Raw genomic sequence first — 20,924 nt, 5'->3', positions numbered from 1 at the left:
CAAGCGCCGCACTGGAAACAATCGGCGTAGGAACACCAGGGTTCTGAGAAATCGTCACCAGGGTAGACGGATAAGACTGGCCAGAAGAAGTAGTTAAAACTACAACTCTAGGTGGCGAACGATCTTGAATCACAATAGGACTGGACGGCTGCAGACGAAATAAACGGAGAAGGGGACTTAGACCGGTGAACAGGTGTCTTCGTACGACATTCAGATTTCGAACGTTAAGATGAGGCAGGACCCTCCAAAGGTTTACGCCTATCCCTGTCAGTCAAACGTCGGGAAGCCACCCGGCGATATTCCGAAAAAGCATCATCATCAAGTTGATCACAGTAAGTACAACGGTGCGACCAATCGCAACATCCCAAACAATCCACACACAACACATGTGGGTCCGCAGCAGAAAAGTTACTATTACACTTGTCGCAATGTTTGCGTTTATTAGAAGCACTGCGACGAGATTTACCCATATTGAACACAGTCAAAATCTCACTAAGAATCAACACAAGTCCACACGACTTAGCGACAAGAAAGAGAATGACAGGCACAGATAGTCACGTGATCATCTGAGCGATCTGCACGCTTATTGAGATGATTGACGGGTCTTGCTATCGGAGTGGGGGCAGAGGTAAGGTGGTCAGAGGCCAGGAAGTTTTGATTCAACTTAACCTACAGCACGTTTCCACCCATGGTTGTAGAAGAAGAAGAGAGGTGCATACCGTGAGATAGGATAAGTTTAAAAATTTGGAAATTATAGTTAAAATTTCCAAATTTTTAAACTTATCCTATCTCCCGGTATGCATTATCTCACGGTTGGCTCGTGGGCCGCAGATTACCCTGTGTCAACTCTACAACTGTGAGGTCGTATAACACAAGGAGGCCTGGAGAAAGCACCAACTCCTGATATGCTGACTCCGAACTTGTGATGGGTTGCTTCTGATAACCCTTTAGCTGAGAGTGGGCGGTCCCGAATTAATGTGGTTTTCGGCCGCAACTTTTGACAAGCAAAAGGACGCAGTTTGGCAAGTAGACCCCGTCTCCCCGCGATTTATCAAGTGACCCCAGTGAATTAAAGTCGAAGACCTTAATCTGGACAGTCCCTGCTTCAAAACTACCCCCCACAGACACAGACGCTGGAAGGCGGTGAAAGAGGGAATAGCCCGGTTGCTCAACTTGTTTAACGTTCAGTACCAATCCCCCTAACTTACCAAAGGTGAGAAACGACTTAGGAGCTGAACGCTTCGAAAACCACACAGGTTATCGGAAATCAACACTTCACTGACGTATTTGTTCAGCGAGCAGAGGTCAGTAAGCGGAGTGTCGACCACCTCTGCATATAGCATAAGACTGGCCTCTCAGTCTATCAAGTCATATCTATAACGGTGCAGACACGCCCTAGTTCCCTAGGTGAGGTGGTCGATGCCCAAACAGAAAAAGTACCAAGATATGGATTACATTGATATCATTTATTCATGTACATAGAGCAAGACCGACGCGAGGAAGGACTGCTTCTCATCTGCGATTATGGGTCGACGAAAGCTGCTGAGCCAAGACTAGAGGACCGAACTGGTGCAGACCTTCCACTTCCGTAACTGAGAGATCTCGAAGATAGTGTGAGGTGAAGACTGTGACAGATCTCCAAAAGCATCCCTTCATGATGGCTGTTAGGGAGCAGTTCTGATTGAGCGCCATGGCCTGGGTCTCGTTAGGATTCACCGTCGTGGGTGGAGGAAGGTCTGCGTAGATGTAAGCCTGCAAGATGGTGGAACGCATCCCAAATGCTAGAGTGGTGCAAAAAACTTCAGAACTGGAGGCAGTAGTCAGCGGAATAAAAAGTCTCTTCCGTAACCTACGGCGGTCCTTGGAAGCAGCCAAATACATCCGTAATGCCCAAACAGGGCAAAGTGACAGATCTTCTGTGTCGTCAGGACCCAAGATAGTAGACAGCAGCGGGATCATGAAAGTGCAGTCTGGCTGTCCTGGCAATTGGTTCTTGGGAACAAAATCCCACCGCGAACCAAGGAATACTCGAGCATGTCTGGACCTCTCAAAACGCACTCTAGAGACATCAAGGGAAATGTAACTCGGAAATGCGTGCAGCAGTAGCCAAAGCCATGAGAAAAAAGGTCTTAAAGGTGACATGTTCGAAGCTCTTCTCCTCCAAGGGCTCATAGTCCGCTGACGTAAGGTGGTTAAGTCTCAAGCTGGCGGTCAGAATTTCCGTGATTTGTCAGCAACTTTATAAGATCTGAGGAGAAACTGGAGCTCAGGGACGGTAGACACCTTCACACCTGAAGCTGGAGCAATAACGGTGTTAAGGGTGGCTTAGTATGTAGACAAAGTGGAACCTTTCAGCTTCTTTGTAGAAGATGTTGTAGGTATTCCGCAACAATCTGTGGTGAAGCCGTAGTAGGAGATATTATACCCTTCATTCTGCAACACGCCTCAAAATTCGTCCACTTGTCATCATAGAGTGACCTGGTGGAAGTTCGGTGCGCTGTGGTGATAGCTGTTGCGACTCACAGTAGATTGGTGTGATCGGGAAGTGGTACCGAACTTGGATCGGCCAATTCTAGTAGATCTACAAACCAACTCCTGGCCAGCCAGTAAGACGTGATCAAAATCAGTGTTATCCTCTGCATTTCAATAGGATGCATGGAATTAGAGCCACTGGCGGAAACGCCATGGAATGGCTAGAGCATCGAGTCTCCAAGCTAACGGGTCCGGAATCGGAGACACAAACAGGGGCAGCTGGTGATTGAAGCCAGTGGCAAACAGATCCACCGTCGGATTCGTCAGTGAAAAGCACAACGTCTGGAACACCTGCGGATGCATCTTCCACTCCGTCGGGATGGACAAAGCGGACTTGACAGCGAATCTGCAATCACATTCTTCACTCCTGGAATGTGGTTGGCCGAACTGTGATGTTGAGAGTGTCCACTAGCTGGAAAAATCATTGTGTCCACTGCAGGAGTTGAGGAGACCCTGTAGACCCCATATGATCGCCGTATTGTCTGACCAAACCATTAGTATTGTTGACTGTAGAAGGTGTTGCCAATGAGTGATTGCTAGTATCACGGCCCTGAGTTACAATATATTGATGTGACAACCGTGGTCTTCGCGAGATCACAGCCCTGCCACTTGCTCATCGAGAAGGTGAGCCCCCCACCTGTGGAGAGATGCGTCCACGTACAGGTGGTGAGTCGGGACGGACAGCCTCAAACAAACTCCACTGCAGACATTCGATTCGTCCATCCACCATTGGAGATGGGGATGGAGCGCCGGAGGTAGTATGATCAGAGCCCACCCTGATGTGTGGAGCCAGAAACAACTGAAGAGGACGAAGTTGGAGTTGACCCCTGAGGGTCAAGGCCTGGGGTGATGTCAGGAGACCCAGGAGTTCTTGCCATTGACGAAGAGTCCTGGGTTAGCTGAGGGCAAGGGGAACTAACCGCTGAATCTTCATAAAACGGTCCCTTAGAAAGAACAGTCTGTTGAGGCCTGTGTCGAACACCGCCCCGATAAACTGTAGGCGATGTGTAGGGACTAGTTCCTACTTCTGCATGTTCACGAGCCAACCTAACTGGTGATGTAGCTGCATCATGAAATGTCTGTGGCGAAGTAGAAGGGCATGATCGTTCTGTGCCTGGATACAATCGTCGAATAAGGCTTCGAAGATTATCCACTTGCGATGCAGAAATTTGGTGATGGGTTTCGTCACCCGTGTAAATAGCCACGGAGCCGAAGAAATTCCAAACGGGAGGACACGCCATTGATAATGGGTGCCCTCGAAAACAAACCGGAGAAACTTGCAATGGTCGGGGAAGATCGGAATATGAAGGTAAGTGCCCTGAAGGTTGAGACTGATCATGTAGTCCTCTGGTTTGAGGATTGTCCTGAGGAGCGCCACCGACACCATTTGAAAATGAGGAGGTGGTTGTAGGTACATCTGGTTGAAGAGTTTTATGTTGAAAATGAGTCTCAACTTGTCGGAGTCTTTCTTCGGGACCACAAAGATTGGTGAGTAGAACCCCGGGTTGGCGGGAGCCGGACCCAGGGATTCGATCGCAAGTTTGTGAACTAGAGTCTCTATGGTGGACCGGAGGACAGCCGTCTGGGAAGCGGGATATGTCCTGTGTTCCGGATTCAGAGTAAGAGACGGGTTGCCTATTACCGGAAGCCGAAATCCCTTGGACAAAGTGGTGAGAATGTAAGGGTCGTCCAAGATGGTCCAATTGAGGGCATAAAGCCCAAGTCTTCCACCTACAGGGGAATCCTTGACAGGTACAACTGGTGGCGGAAGGACCCAGTCGTGCTAAAATATCTGTCAGTCACAGCTTGTTGGCTCTCGACGTGGAGGACTGCTCGCATCCGGGAACTGGACTAGAAGTGAATGATCGCCGCTGACGATTGCCACACCCTCTGGACGGGCCTCTCCCTCGAAAAGAACTGGTAGGCCCTGATCGCAAATCTGGGTTGTTAGGTACATAACGTGCTGAGCGACGTCGACATAACAAATCCTCCATTTGTAAGCGCTGGAACTTTAACAGCTCCACAGAAACTTGAAGATGAGCATCCTGCCCCACCTTGGTTGCCACCTCATGTATAGCCCCATTGAAGAGCGACCTGCCAGACCAGGGTTGTCGGAAGAGATCCGTGCGGAACCTATCCTCCCAAGAGGACAAGTGAAGAGAACCCCTACGCCGAACTGGTGTGAGGTATGAGAAGAAGTGCACCAATTGATCCAATATAACTTGAAATTGACCTTGCAATAAAACTATCCAAATGCGATAATTCCCGGTCCTCTACCAAAAAGGGAGAATACACTCTTGGTTTCGTTCCCAGTAAAGTAACATCATCACCTCATCTGGAGGTTGCTGACCCAGCCCTGATGCTACTGCCTGAACAATGGAGTCAAAATCAAATGGCTGACATACCGGTACATCCGACGCTGGATTCCAGGACACCGGGAAAATACATCTGGAAGGATCCATAGATGTAGATACGGGAACAGCTGAAGTCACCGAAGGTACAACTACTCTCGTGTCTGACATAGAGGGATGACGGAACTGTTCATCATGAAGCGCCGAATAACCCGTTGATTGAGGTAACGCTGTAGTTGAAAGCGACGCATGGGAAGTAAGCATCGCATTGGTAGCAAGCAGCGCACTAGGTGGAAAACAGCATCCTGTAGAAGGTAGTTCCCTAGTGAAGAGTCCTGCTGAAAAAGAGAGCGGCGCTCCGGGAGGAAGCGTCGAACTCACACCATCCCCTGTAGAAGGTTGAAGTGACGCACTTGGAGGGAGGTTATGTGACACAGGATAACCAGGCAAAGGAGGCAACGGTGGTCCATGTAAAAGTGACGCATTGGAAACCAGCGGTGCATTGGAAGTAAGTGGTGGCGAATTGGAGGTAAGCGGCGCATTGGAAGTAAGCAGTGCATTTGAAGTAAGCAGTGCATTTGAAGTAAGCGACGCACTGGAAACAAGCAAAGAATGGACAGCAAGCGCTGCTCTGGTAGTAAGCAGCACACTGGAAATAGGCTGTGGTCCATGGGCAGGTGGAGCGATGTACGGGAAAGGTGTTGAAAGCGCTGCACTGGATACTACCGGCATGCCTGAAGTCACCATAGGAGGATATGAGAGCGCCGAACTGGAACAAAGCGCCGCATTGGAAGCAAGCGGTGCATAGGTTGAAAGAGCCGAACTGATCCCTGTGGTTCAACGCGCCAAACTGACTGCACTTGCCGCATGAGAGTGAACGCTTTGACCAAGCGCACCCACCATAGCAGAGGGGGGTGGAGCACTCAACAAAAGCGGCGCACTGGAAACAACCACCTGAGGCAAACTAAGAGTCTGTGAAATCGTCACCAAGGTAGAAGGCCGAGACTGTACTGCAGAGGTTGTTAGCACTACCACTCTCGGAGGAGATGAAACTTGTCTGGTGACGGGACTAGACGTTCGAGGACGAAAGAGGCGACGGAGATTCTCGCTCAAGTAGGAGTCTGAGGCCACCTCTAAACAATCTTCGTCTGTCTTCGCTTAGAAGTTGAAGGACCTTCAGCAGGTGTATGCAGATCTTTGTCCGATCTACGTCTAGATGCAATCCATCGATATTCAGAAAAATCATCATCATTCAAGTGTGAACAAACAGAACACCGATGTGACCAACTACAACAGCCTATACAATCCACACACAAAGCATGTGGATCAGCAGTGGATGATTGCTGTTACACTGATGACACGTGACCAAATCAATGGAGAGTGTTGTGATTTTGCTCCGCATTGAAGCCCATCATAGCGATACAAGGAGTGGACTTTTTGCTACATATTTGCATACCAACAAAGAGATAAGTAAACCAAGTATTTGATTTTCATCATGAATATGATATAAGTCTCTGGAGAGCTAGAATTGGCCTTTTTTGTCCTCGCAACCGACGACCACGTTGTTTTAACCCCGGTATACGGATACCCAGTGGGATGCGTGTAGGATGTTGCCTGTTGTTGATAATGACTTTACTCATTGTATCTGGAGACGTGGAATCAAACCCAGGACCTCCTAAAACACCACATGCGTCTTCTGATAGCAGGGTTCAGACAAGACAATTGGCTCAGAATGTCGCAGGTCAGTGTGTTACTCCAGACGCTGGGGTCACCCTTGGTGACCTCGCTAAAACGCTCAACAACATTCAGACTCAGATGTCATCGTTGAATGACAAGTTTGATGAGTTTCGTAATGACGTCAGGGAAAAATTTGCCACACTCCAGGAGGAAAATGACATTTTAAGAAAACAAATTTCTGATCTTGAGACAAAACAAGATAGTTTAGAAGCACAATCCAGACGATGTAACCTCATTTTCCATGGATTGACAGAGGGACAAAATGATACGTGGCGTGAAACAGAGAAGGTAGTGCGAGATTTTATGAGCTCGTCACTTGACATCGACTCATCTGGTTCAGTGAGCATTGAACGTTCTCATCGGTTGCATGCTCGTAATGGGAATAGACCTGTGATTGTCAAGTTCACTTTCTTCAAAGACAAATCAGATATATTAGAAGTAGCAAAGAAAACTTTGAAAGGAAATAAACAGTTCAGAGTGTCCGAGGACTTTACAGAGCGTGTCCGACATACCAGATCCAAGTTATTTCCCTTTATGATGAGAGCAAGGGATGACAAGAAAGTGCCATACATGAGCTATGACAAGCTTATTATAGATGGCCTGGTGTATTTCTATGACCATGAACTCTCTGATTTGAGACAGGTCGGAAAGCGTCGTAACTGGGTCTCATCAAATCGTGCTACAGACGAGACTAGCCATCACACTGGATTGGAATACGGTTATGGTCTCAGTGAAACTGACTGTCTGAATATCAAAGTTGCATATAGTAATAAAGATAGTAATCTAAATAACGACTTAAATTCAAAACCACACTCTGCTGGAGATCCAACTAACTTCTCTTCTGACGTCACAAGCCATAGTGTTACTCCAGACGCTGGGGTCACCTTTGGTGATCTTGCTAAGACACTCAACAACATTCAGTCTCAGGTGTCATCGTCAAATGACGAGTTTAACGAGGAAAATGACATGTTAAGAAAACAAATTCCTGATTTAGAGACAAAACAAGAGAACTCAGAAGCACAATCCAGGCAAGGTAACCGCATTTTCCATGGTTTGACAGAGGGACGAAATGAGACGTGGAGTGGGACAGAGAAGGTGGTGCGAGATTTTATGAGCTCGTCAATTGACATCGACTCAGCTGGTTCAGTGGACATCGAACGTGATGATACTCAAGATATCGACTTTAATTCAAAACGAAAGTCTGCTGGAGATTCAACAAATTTCTCTCCTGATTCAACAAACTTCTCTCCTGACGTCACACTTGATACTCCACTCTCGTCATCTACTCTGTGTGATGATGACACAGATATGCATGTTAGTGACATCATAACTGGCGACAATACACCGAGTGACACTGATGTCATAACGTCCATATGCTCTTGGAATATAAATGGGCTTATATCAAAAGTTGAGTATTCTGATTTTATATCATTCTGTAAAAAGTTTAACATTTTCTGTTTCATTGAAACAATGTGTCCAAATGCACATGATATTTTAAATGACATTGTCGGTGAATATGATATTTACACTAGTAATCCTAGAAGATATAAAACTCGTGGAAGGTTTTCTGGTGGATTAGCAGTTTGTATTAAAAGAGATATTGCATCTTATTTTGAGAGAATTTACTGCCAAGCAAAAAATACTCTCTTTTTCAGAATAAGAAGCGAGTTGTCCCCCTTTCAACTCTTCCTAGTGTTTGTTTACATTAACCCCGAGGGTCACCGGCATACACAGACAGTGAAGAGAGTGGGACTGACGTGCTAGAGCGACAACTGCTTGATATTATTAATGATTATGGCGAGTTGTCGGAATTCATAATGTGTGGCGACTTTAATGCCAGGACTGGAAGTGAATTAGATTACATCATAGATGACGATGTTGATTATTTACCAGTTGATGATGACTATAAATCCGATGACTTCTCTTGCCCCGACATTAAGCTAGATACTGTCGTTAATAATTATGGTTTAAACCTACTACATATCTGTAAGGTACTTGGTATCCATATTGTTAATGGAAGAACTAAATCAGATAACGTTGGAAACATGTCATATATATCCCATTCTGGATCTAGTGTTGTTGACTATTTTATTCTTTCTTCAAATATATTCGATAATATTGTAGATATGAAAGTTTGTCAACGCGCGAGTCGGACCACCTTCCATTGGTGTTCTATTTTAAGAATATTATCCCATCAGTAAGTAAAATGAGATTCCGAATTCACAAAAAATTGAATCATATTCAAGGATGAGTTACAGGGTTCCTCCGGATTGTCAAATTCCATATCAAAATTATCTCCGCAGTAAAGATGTCATAGATATGTTTAACACATTTACTTTATTATTGGAGGAAAACATCAGCACTGCTGTAAGACATATAAGTGATATATTAATTCACTGTGCAGTGAATGCAGGAGCCTATGATACAGTCACCCGGAAATCTCATTCACAGCAACCACCTTGGTTTGATAAGGATTGTAGTAAATTAAAAACGAGAAAATATTTTCTATTGAACAAATTCAGAAGATTTAAATGTGATTTAAACTTAAAGTTGTATGTGGATGCCAAAACTGAATACTAGTATAACAGATGTTGTGAGAAGAAGAAGCGTTCTTTTAATACCAAAATATGTGATGATATAAAGAGGTCTGCTGAACATGGATATTGTAAGAGTTTTTGGAAGATATTAAAGAAAGTTATACGTGGAAATGTTTCAAGTTATTCGCTGTCTCCTGATACTTGGTACGATTATTTCAATAATTTGTTAAATCCGAAAGTTGAAAATGTTGATGTAAACGATTTTGATTGTTTTGTCTCTCAATATATTAATTCACATTCTTGTGAGGATTGTAATGATTTGCCTTTCATGGATGATCTTTAGTCTGGTGAAATAACCGATAGGGAAATAGTCAATGCTCTGTTATAGTGACTAATTTAGGACAGCCATCGTCCAAATATTTATAAAGTCCAAAACTATGTACTCAAGGCATGTGAGACTTTATTGTAATATATAAATGACGCTAAGCTGTATTTTTAATCACTACTGTACATCCTTATCACTACCGTATTGTAAATTGACTTGTCAGCCCATTAATTATTGTACATGTATAAGACATTTATAACCTCCATTGGTAATCCCCCTTGGCCGTGTCTGCCATCACATCAACTGGTCAAGGAGGTACTATTGTTTTTCTGTCTGTCCATTGATGAGTCGTCGCCTGACCATTGTTGTCAAAAACTGTATATATATATATACTAGGTATGCTCACATCTAGACAGCCAAGGAGTACGAGTCCGGTATTTGGACTGTCTGTTGGGACGACCACGAGCAGGATAATGCCGCTCGTTGGAAACGCCCTGTGGTTGAGCAGGTACTCCGCTCTCCCACATGTATGTCTTGTGCATTTGTTTTTCATGTACTAAAGAAGTTTGAACTCAACTATGCCTTTGTCTTCATCAACGCACACTTCATCTTAAAATATGAGCTCATTCCCCAGTCGACGCATACACCATGCGTTGACAGCTCTGAAGAATTTAAAAAGTGGTAAATCTGCAGGTGAGGATGGAATACCACCTGAATTTTTCAAGATGTCGGGAAATTTTATTGTACCTTATTTGAAACTTCTTTTTAATAGAGTCTTAATTACTGGCGATTTTCCAGAATCATGGAATATAGGTATGATTTTGCCTTTGTTTAAGTCGGGTAAATGTTCCGACCCAAACAATTATAGAGGTATTTCTATTCTGAATGTCACAGGTAAATTGTTCACTATTGTCATAGAAAAGCGCCTTAGAATTTGGTTAGATATAAATGATCTTTTATCAGAATGTCAAGCCGGTTTCCGCCAAAATTACTCAACAGTTGATAATCTATTCATATTGCAAGCATTGTGTTCAAACTATTTATGTAAGCCGAAAGGTAGATTCTATTGTGCTTTTATCGATTTTAAAAAAGCTTTTGATAATGTTGATAGAAAGAAATTGTTATATGTACTGCTTACTAAAGGTTGTCATGGAAACTTGTTTAACATCATTCGTAATATGTACTCTTCTGTAAAGGCTTGTATTAAAACTTCATCTGGTAGAACAGAAGAGTTTTCCACTTCTAGTGGTGTGAGACAGGGTTGCATATTAAGCCCAGCTTTATTTGTCTTCTTCATTAATGAACTTGTAACAGAAGTATATAAAGAGTGTAGTTATGGTGTATTTGTGACACAGGATATTGTTGATTTAATGTTACTTCTTTTTGCTGATGATGTTGTCATGTTTTCATATACTGTTAATGGCCTGCAGAAACAATTAAATGTACTGTCTTCCTTTTGTAAGAAATGGGGTTTAGAAGTCAACTTACAAAAAACAAATGTCATTGTATTCAGAAATGGAGGTAAAATTGCTAAGCATGAACACTGGGCATATGACAATGTTCCTTTATAAATTAAGACATATTATAAGTATTTAGGATTAGTTATATTTTCTAGATTGTCATGGTCAGTATCTTGTTAACAATGAGCATGTCAAGCCTCTAAAGCTGTCATTCCAGTTTATACATTTTTCAAAAAACTTGTAAATGTTCCGTTTTCCACAGCATGTTCTATTTTTGATGGTAAAATTGCTCCGATTTTGTTATATGGGGCAGAGATATGGGGCACAAAATATAATGAGGCAATAGAGAAAGTCCAATCATCTTATTTTAAATGCTTTTACGGGTTGGGAAGTTTGCTTCAAATAAGGCCATTTTAGGCGATACAGGGCGTTATCCTCTTTTTATTCTCAGCCAAGTTAGAGTGGTTAAATATTGGTGTAAATTACAAAGATGGAACGACAACGATATCCTTATCAATGCTAAAAATTTATTAAAAACTCTTGATGATAATGGTAAGACCAGTTGTAACTGGGTTTCAAATGTTAGATCTTTGCTGTTTACTTGTGGGTATTCTTTTGTTTGGATTGCGCAAGACTTTGGTGATGAAGAGTTATTTCTATTTTCATTAAAACAAAGATTACAAGATATGTATTATCAAACCTGGCACAATAGTATTTCATCTTCATCCTTTTTATGTCATTATAATTTGATTAAGTCAGCTATAGAACCAGAGAAGTATTTAACATCATTAGAAAATAAGGATTTGATAAGAGCCATGTGTAAATTTAGACTTTCCCTACACAATTTTAATGTCAATTTTTCCAGAAGGTAAAAACAAGACGATATTGAATTAATTAAATGTGCAAACTGTAAATTGGGTTTTATTGAAGATGAATTCCATGTATTATTAGTTTGTGATAAATATAAAGATTTGAGAGAGAAATATCTTCCACACATTAAACATGTCCATAAAAACAATATGTTATGGTAAATTTATTAAACTCTCACAATCCTCTTGTTATACATGCAGTTGCAACATTGTTAAAACATATATTTATTGCTAGATAACTATTTCATTTTGTGCTCACGTGACATTAAAATAAAATACATTATATATTAACTGTAAAATGGGCCATAAGGCCGTATATTACCGAATAAAGTGTCTGTCTGTCTGTCTGTCTGTCTGTCTGTCTGATGACAATGTTTGCATTTCTCAGAAGAACTTCGATTCGATTTACCGAAATTGACAATCAGATAATGTCTAACTGAGAGAACAACACACGTCTACTCGATGTAGTGACAAGAGAGAGAATGACAGGCGCAGAGTGTCACGTGATCATCTGAGCAACAGGCACGCTTATGAGATGATTGACAGGTCGTGCTATCGGAGTGGGGGCAGAGGTCAGGGGGACAGAAAGCTTTGATTCAACTTAGCCTACAGCACGTTTCCACACATGGTCGTAGAAGAAGAAGAGAGGTGCATACCGTAAGATAGGATAAGTTTAAAAATAGGTACCTTTTGATATTTTTTTCAGTTTCCTGAGCAACATATTCGACTTAGGCTGGAAACTGTAGTAGTGCTCGTAAGCTCCATATCTGTGATTCTGCTTTGTTTTTCCTAAATTAGAGATTTTTGTTTCTCTTGAGTTTATGTGGTACAAGTAAGATGTTCAGCAAACATTCTACTTTATAATTTAAGCAAATGAAGATAATAATAATACCAATAAGGAGACTTATATGGCACTGAACTCCACAACACACAGAGCATGCTCAAAGTGCATACAAATAAAAAGATGAACAATTGTCAGTGATCATTAAACAGATGGATGTTTAGGCCAGATTTGAAGGTAGTCAAGGAAGGAGCGCATGTGAGGCAAGGGGAAGAGAGTTCTATAGCACAGCAGCAGAGTGTTTGAAGGATCTGGCACCAAATGTTTTCAACTTGTAGAGAGGTACAGAAAGCAGGAATTTGTCAGCTGAACGAAGGTTCACCCACCATGCATGATTCTGTACTGATGTAACACGCCTTGTAGTTGTTGTGTACAAACTATCAACAACTGAAAAGCGTGTGAAGTAGAATTTTTAAAACTTGTCCTATCTCACGGAATGCACTTCTCTTTCTTCCTTCGACCATGGCATGGAAATGTGCTGTAGACAAAGTTGATCAAATCTTCTGCCTCTCTCCCACCCAATCTCTCCCCACCACTGCCATTCCGGACACGTCAGTCATCCCTGTAAAGCATGCTAGGCGCTCAAGTCACATGACATACCACTGCGGTCATTCTCTTTCTTGTCGAGTCTGGACCAGACAATCCAGGGATCAACAGCATGAACATCGATCTACGTATCGTAACACTTACGTCTTTTTCACTCTGAGCTGTCCAGCCCAATTCACAGACAGGCCATTTCTCCCACTAGAGTGGTGGGTTTTTTTAACGGTCGCCTTCTCAAACATGATCGGCTATCCTCGGATGCCTCTATCTTGACGTATTCAGTGATCCCTCAGCGATATCGGCGATGTTTTACATCACTCCTGATCAACGATCTTCCTTCAACCTTTTCCTGTGGGTTTGGTGAACCTCCCGGGTTTGACTTCCATAGGTTCAGCGATCCCTCTTGTGTCGGTGATCCCTTTGGGATCGGTGATCTTTCCTGCGGTTGCTTCCATGGGTCTTATCTCTACAATGGTACACTCGCTTACTCTTACTGCCCTCTATTCTATGATCACTTATGGCTGTGCTGATTTACGTTGGGCGATCCCGTGATACCAGTGATACTTCCCAGTTTGGTGATTCGGCTCAGTTCGGCAATCCAACTAAGTTCGACGATCCCATTCAGTTCGGCGCTTCAACCTAGTTCAACGATCCTATTCAGTTCAGCGCATCAAACTAGTTCGACGATCCCATTCAGTTCGGTGCTTCAAACTAGTTCAACAATCCCATTCTTTTCGATATTTCAACCTAGTTCACCGATCCCATTCAGTTCGGTACTTCAACCTAGTTCGACCATCCCATTCTGTTCGATGCTTCAACCTAGTTTGACGATCCCATTCAGTTCGGGGCTTCAAACTAGTTCAACAATCCCATTCTTTTCGATACTTTAACCTAGTTGGACGATCCCATTCAGTTCGGCGCTTCAACCTAGTTGGACGATCCCATTCAGTCATCGGTTCCCAATTGCATAGATTGGTGCTCATGCTGTTGATCACTGGGTTGTGTGGTCAAGACTTGACTGGTTTACAGACCGCCTCCATATAGCTGAAATATTGCCGAGTGCGGCGTAAAACTAAACTCACTCACTCACTTATGTTAGCATAGGAACACCATGCGTTAACAATAGCCTGGGGCTCAACACATATGCATTCCAATCACTGGCATTACTGCTACGAGTTCTACTCAAACTCTGATCGACATAGGATTTCACTCTGCTTTTTGTCGCGCCTAATTGACCATCTGGAAGTTGGTTTGTTGACCTACTCTAGAACTCACCAATCCAAACCCAGTACTGCTTCCCGACCACGCTGACGTACTGATCCACAGCTTCACTGGTCTCCACAGATGCTCCATCTACATGTATGACGCATCTGCATTAATCCTTGATCACTAAGGGTTACCAGAAGCGAAGACTATACATGTGTTCAAAACAGCTCCTATCTTTGCAGAAACCGTTTTGTTGTTCAACTAACACATTCCAAGAGTCTAGCCATGAAGAAATACACTGGTTCAGTATGTCACAGTAGATTTTGCATGGTATTGATATAAGTGATATTCCTCTGTATGTCAGGGGGGTCTTTGGGATCAGCGTCAAGCTTAACTATAGGGTTAATGACTCTTTCCATGCACTTGGGACACTGTCTTTTTCAAAACAGTTATTAAACAGTTGATGTAGTAGGGTTACACAGTGATCATTCTTCAGTCCTACAGCTTTTCTGTTCTTTGCCTTGTCAACTGCCTTTTGTACTTCTTCTTTTATGATGCTACTGTTTAGAATCCTGTTTGTTGTATAGTGGAAATGAACATGTGCAGAGCTATGTAATAAAATGTAATTTACTTGCCGGCTCCTCGATACATCCGGAGAAGAAAGTTTGATCTATCGGCACTCAATCGAGTTCATCAAGCTGACCTTTTGTTTCTACCGCATGATAGGGTGAGACGCAAAACGTATAAACATGCCTTGACCGTGGTAGATGTGGCCAGTCGCTACAAAGAAGCTGAACCATTAACAGCAAAAGATTCAGCTCAAGTGGCTAAGGCACTGGAACGTATTTACAAATGAAGTCCTTTAATCGAATTATAAGTTGATCCAGGACGTGAATTTATCGGCTCCGTGGCGCAACTGCTGTCCAAACACAAAGTTGAGGTTAGGCGCGGTACGGTGCGAGCGCATTGCAGCCAAGCCATCATCGAGAGATTCAACCGAACCAGTTCAGACACCAGTACACCCAAGAAATGATGATGCCCGAAAAATGAAGTGACACGACTCATCAACAAAAAAAACGTCGAAGCCATTAAAATGAAATTGGTGATGACCGATCAGCCACACCATCAAATAAACAAACAGAGAAGAAACTATCGGGTCGGATTCATACCAGCCCAGTGAACTTGAAGGAGGGGATCAACGTCGTGCCACGGACCATGTGTGGTCCATGAAAACGTACCAAATCCATCGGGTCGATATCAAAGAAGATGAACCCCATTTGTATTACCTTAAGGATGGACGCGGCAGAGAGGAATTGTGCGTTGTACCTCGCGACACAGTATTACCTCCCTATTAAAAATTTGAACCCTTTTACGGTAAATTATCATCATGTGGAAATTGATTGAGAAACCGTTGTTCAATCACATTGGGGTAGACGTTGATGAGCTCGATATTTAATCAGCCCTAAGGTAGAGTGATTAGTCGAGGTCAATTCACCACCCTGTATGATAGTTTAGGTTTTGTGGGAACCGAACGGTTACAACTTCTCATGGATGCTTTAGTCGATTATAGCCTCGAGACCAGAGATTGTCCTGACCCGTATTCAACCAACTCCTCAGACAACTTTGATGAATTTATGGCAGACCCCATCCATAACAAAATTGCTAACTATTTATATTAAAAAAAATACATAACAAATATATAAAAAAAATATAATAAGTGAAAAAAATTTTTGGTTGCTATTTCTTTTCCTCGAATAAATTCGAGAAAAAATACAGGTATTTTTCTCTTCATGAATTTGAGAAAACAATGCATAATAAATATAACATTTGGTAAAATTAAATAAATAATTCCCTCATGGAGCTGTAATAAGTCACTCATTTTTTCACATAACACTCACAGCTTCTTTAACCAGAACTGAATCTCTCAGAGGAATTTACGGTAGTATCTCCATTATGTATACTACTTGTATTTAGAGTTGGACTTGTAAACTTGTCCCTTGTCCCATGCAGACAGATGAATTCCATGAAAAATACAAAACAAATGAGAGTTAGCTTGCGGCAAACTTATTTTGGTTTGTGCTGAATATGTACATAAAGATACTTTTCCCTGCAAATAAATTGTTTGTTAGTGCATTGTAAAAGGTGACATTTATAGTATGAAGTCATGACCTGGAATAATGCATGGGCAGTGAATAACACAATGTACATGATTTAGTAAATATATAAATGTTAACAAGTGCATTAGTTCATTGAACTCTTACATATATACTAGCCACATAAAGAAACTGTGCATTGTCAAAATATTATCCCAGTTGATAAGTATGATAACAATGTCAAAGGTACATATAAACTTTAATGGAGGGATCATGAGACCATAACAAGTCGGGAGAATTTCAATTGAAAAGTCAATCACAATGACGTCACGAGTCCACAAGCGGGACAGGGGTCAAATGACCATGTCACAAGCTCAATAACGGGTATGTCCACCATCGGCATTGAGAACAGCAGTGCATCGACGACGCATAGAGCCTATCAAACGTGCAAGGAAGGCTTGTGGGATGTCACGCCAGATTCTCTCAAGTTCTGTTGCAAGGTCAAGGACGTTATCTGGCGGATGAGGAAGACGGCGTAGACATCGATCCATCTCGTCCCAAACATGCTCTATCGGGGAGAGATCCGTAGAATTTGCAGGCCAAGGCAGTAAGTCAACGTTGTGGTGTTGCAAGAAATCAATAGCAACCCTTGCCGTATGAGGACGGGCATTGTCCTGTTGGAATGTTAACCCAGGGCCATGACGTTGCAGAAAAGGAATTGCCACAGGTCGAAGAATCTGATCCCTAAAGCCCACACCAGTTAAGTTGCCCTGAACAATCACCAAAGGAGTTCTTTGGCGTGTGGTTATTCCACCCCAAATCATCACGGAACCACCACCAAAGCGATTCCTCTCCAAGACACAGGCCTGTGCATAACGTTCTCCCACGCGTCTATAGGCACGTTGACGTCCATCATTATGGGAAATGTTAAACCTGGACTCATCTGTAAAAACAACATTTCTCCACCAAAACAAGGGTCTGCGGACATGATTTCGGCACCACATTTGGCGAGCTTGTCGATGACGTTGTGTCAGGATAGGCCGTATGGCGGGACGTCATGGTCTGATCCCGTGATGACGTAAACGTTGTCGAACTGTGTTGGGGTGGATACGGCGAAGTCCTGAGATGGTTCGGGCAGTCATCACTGCAGTCTGTAACCTGTGGCGAAGATGGGCCACCTTTATCCATCTGTCCTGTCTTGGCGTTGTTACACGTGGACGTCCAGAACGTGGCCGATCGATGACGTCATTTGTGTTCTGGTAGCGTCTCACCAGTGCAGAAATGGTGTTCTGGTGGCAGTGGAAATGTGCAGCCACTTGTCGATGATACATTCCCCCACGGACCATCCCAATGGCCTCATGACGTTGTGCAGACGTGAGCCTTGGCATGCTATGCGTTTCAATAGCCGTTTAATTTTTTAACGATCGCAAGGGCAGGGGTTGAGCTTTCCAAAGTGACAGTATTGTGTGGCATTCATTTGCTCTGTTTCTCTTTCCCGGAATGCACGTGCAACAATGTATTGCACGTCTCAAGGATGAACCCACTGACGTCACAGAACGTGGCACGTGCATGCATGTTGGATACATGTGACTAATCTCTGAGTTTAAATCCTTATGTGTCTACACAGGTTTGATAAATTTAGATTTTAAATTTTTGTATGCACAGTTTCTTTATGTGCCTAGTATACATATTTTGTTTAAAACCATTTGTTACGTACCTTGTTAATTTGATTGAATTTGTTAGTCTTTTAAACGTCTTAATTGTTTAGGGTTTTTTATTTTATTTTATTTTAACTTTGGTTTACTTTGATTCATTAGTTTGAGTTTACTTCATTAATTTTGGTTCATTTTGATTCGGCTCAGCCTGTACGTTTGGCTGAGGTTCGGTTCAATTCGCTCAATTGTATTTTGCACGATATTCTTCGGTACGGCTTATTTTCGTTTCCATTTCATGATGGTTATGTTAGTTCTGGCTCGATACGATTATTTGGTTTCGTTCATATAAGTTCACTTTGATTTTTAGATTGGTTGATCACATCAATGCTCAAAATATGTTGTGATGCAATTAACTCAGAAGATCAGACTGATGCCTGATACCTGATGTTCACAACTAGTGACATCAGGTATCACAAGTGAAATGACTGGACACAAATATACCTACCCCAGAGGTTAACAGTGTTGTTTAAAAAGGAGATCCTGTATTTTTCGCAGGAATATTGATTCTCGCGACCAGATGTGCATCTTGCGCACAGTCCATGGTATGGTTGAGAGGTTCTGACATCTGCTGTTGTGTTTCCTCTTTCTGGATCCTTCCATTTCACTCTGTAATAGATTTTGTTGTTTGCTCTCTTGGAAGCAAGAATTGAGTGAATGTCATCATGATTGAAAACCTTGGCATCATTGTTTGACGTTGGTTGTTGGGTTGGTTGTTGAACCTGACTTGATTCTGATTGTGGCCTTGATTTTGGCTGATAATGCTTACTGTTTACTCCTCGTTTTCCCTTGTTTGTATTTCCTTTCTCCTTGGTTGGATTACTTCGACTTGGGGTGCTCTGCTTCTGGTTTGTAACTGTTGTACTGGGTCCTGCTGAGCTTTCCTGAAAGCCTTTCTTCTCCTTGGTTGGAGTCAGTGTATGAAATAAGCCAAAAATCTGGGCATCAGGGCTGGTAAGTTCAAAATGTTACCAGCCCAAAATGGATTTAACCAGACCAAATATGGTGAATTTACTCAGGTGTATGGAACATGTAAAATTTGTACCAGACCATCGTGCTGGCTAGCTGTAAATTTAGACCGTCCCTCAGAAATCTAGCCAGTCTCGAGCGTTTGGACGGGCCTTATTTCATACACTGTTGGAGTCCTTGGATTACCTGCCTTGGTTTCTGAATTGGCTTTCTTACCTTTTTGTTGCACAGGTGATTGGTCATTGGTTGAACTTGTTGACTGTGCATTGTTGCTGTCAAGTTGTGGATCGTTGATTGGTTCCTCATTGACATCTATGACCCTTGAATCCATATTGTTGTTGTTGAGGTATGGTTCTGGTGGATACTGTGGATGATCAGCTGGATCGCAATATGGCTTCAGATGGTTGGCATGGACCAGTTGTTTGTGTAATTTGTCATCAGAACTTCGGCGTAGTTTGTAGGTGAAATTCGGACCTGAATGTATGGTAAACATAAATTGAGTGGGGCATGTCGATTACCACCTTGGAACAAAAAGTTAACTGGAAATCAGTAAGTAAAGGAATTTAGTTTGAAACCAACCAACCAACCAACCAAAAATTGTACAATTAACGATCATATTCTGAAATGAACTAAGTTTACAAATCAATATAAAGGAATGGCAATGGCAGTACAGATACAGTGGCGATATGATATGGAAGCATCTATCATTCTAAAACTTTGCCCATAATATTCTTTGAAATTCCAAAATAGGACTGGACTGGGAATCCTTGGTGCAAAGTGATCTTCACTCAATTGCTGATCTTCTTGTAATGTCAAATTACAAAGACAAGACTGCCCAAATAGATAAAAAGGCTTCCAGAAGTTTCTGTTCTGGAACTTTCTCCAACTTGCTGTGTCAGACTGCACTGAAATAATCCAGATGCTCTGGATCCTTCCAGACCAGTTTTTTTTCTAAATACATATGAGTCAAAATAATAGTTAATAGCATGTCACTGCCTTCCATGGAATATGAACAGAAACAATGCAACTAAGTTTCAACACTGTTCCGCAGTGAATAAAACTTTCACACAAAAGTGTTTTTGTCACTGTGAATAAAATTTGAACATTTCTTCCACATGTCTGAAATTTAAACATTGAGAAAGCTTTACTGAAGAGTGGATTAAACAACTTTGGTGAAAGACCATGCCTCAAAATTTGTGAAATGTTGACACCAAATGCTTGAGCTGCAGAAAAATTGCTCTTTATGAAAGGAAAGTTGTCCTTGTCATGCAATGTTTTCTTACTCTGAATCTTTCTGCATAGACCTAAATATGAAACAGATGAAGGAGTCTCATGGGTCTTTCTTATTTCTCATCAGGCAGACCCGTGAAGATCCGGGGTAGAATAGGTCTTCAGCAACCCATGCTAGCCACAAATGGCGACTGGTGGCGGGTGGTCAGGTTCGCTGATAGTGGTGTTCCAATGATCTAAAATAATCGAAAATCGATCGAAAGAAGGATTAAAATTGATTATCGATTGTAAAAAATATATTTTCAATTAATCAGACTTTTGTTGTTTTAGTATAACAAAGTTGAATGAAGTAAAGTAAAAATTAAATTTGACAAATATTCATGAACAAACATGCACTCAACACCGTAAAGCTATGCGCATTGTAACATTTTAACCACTTTTATTGTTTAATTACAATTCCAGTGTCTTTGTTGCATGCACGAATTTCATTGCCTGACAGTATTAGTGATAAAAAACATT

At 42.2% G+C, this 20,924-nt stretch overlaps 1 protein-coding gene across 1 annotated transcript in view; it reads left to right on the top strand.

Moving 5' to 3' along the window:
• Window positions 1-20,924, top strand: part of LOC124284672 (ras-specific guanine nucleotide-releasing factor 1-like) — a 1,084,942-nt gene that overhangs the window by 82,944 nt on the left and 981,074 nt on the right. The gene's annotated exons all lie outside the window — the stretch shown is intronic.

Source organism: Haliotis rubra, unplaced genomic scaffold, assembly GCF_003918875.1.
Source record: "Haliotis rubra isolate DU_JTF1 unplaced genomic scaffold, ASM391887v1 Scf341, whole genome shotgun sequence".
NCBI classification, from domain to species: Eukaryota; Metazoa; Mollusca; class Gastropoda; order Lepetellida; family Haliotidae; genus Haliotis; species Haliotis rubra.
Note: the sequence above shows the minus strand (reverse complement) of the source record. Positions and strands in the feature narration are given on the sequence as shown.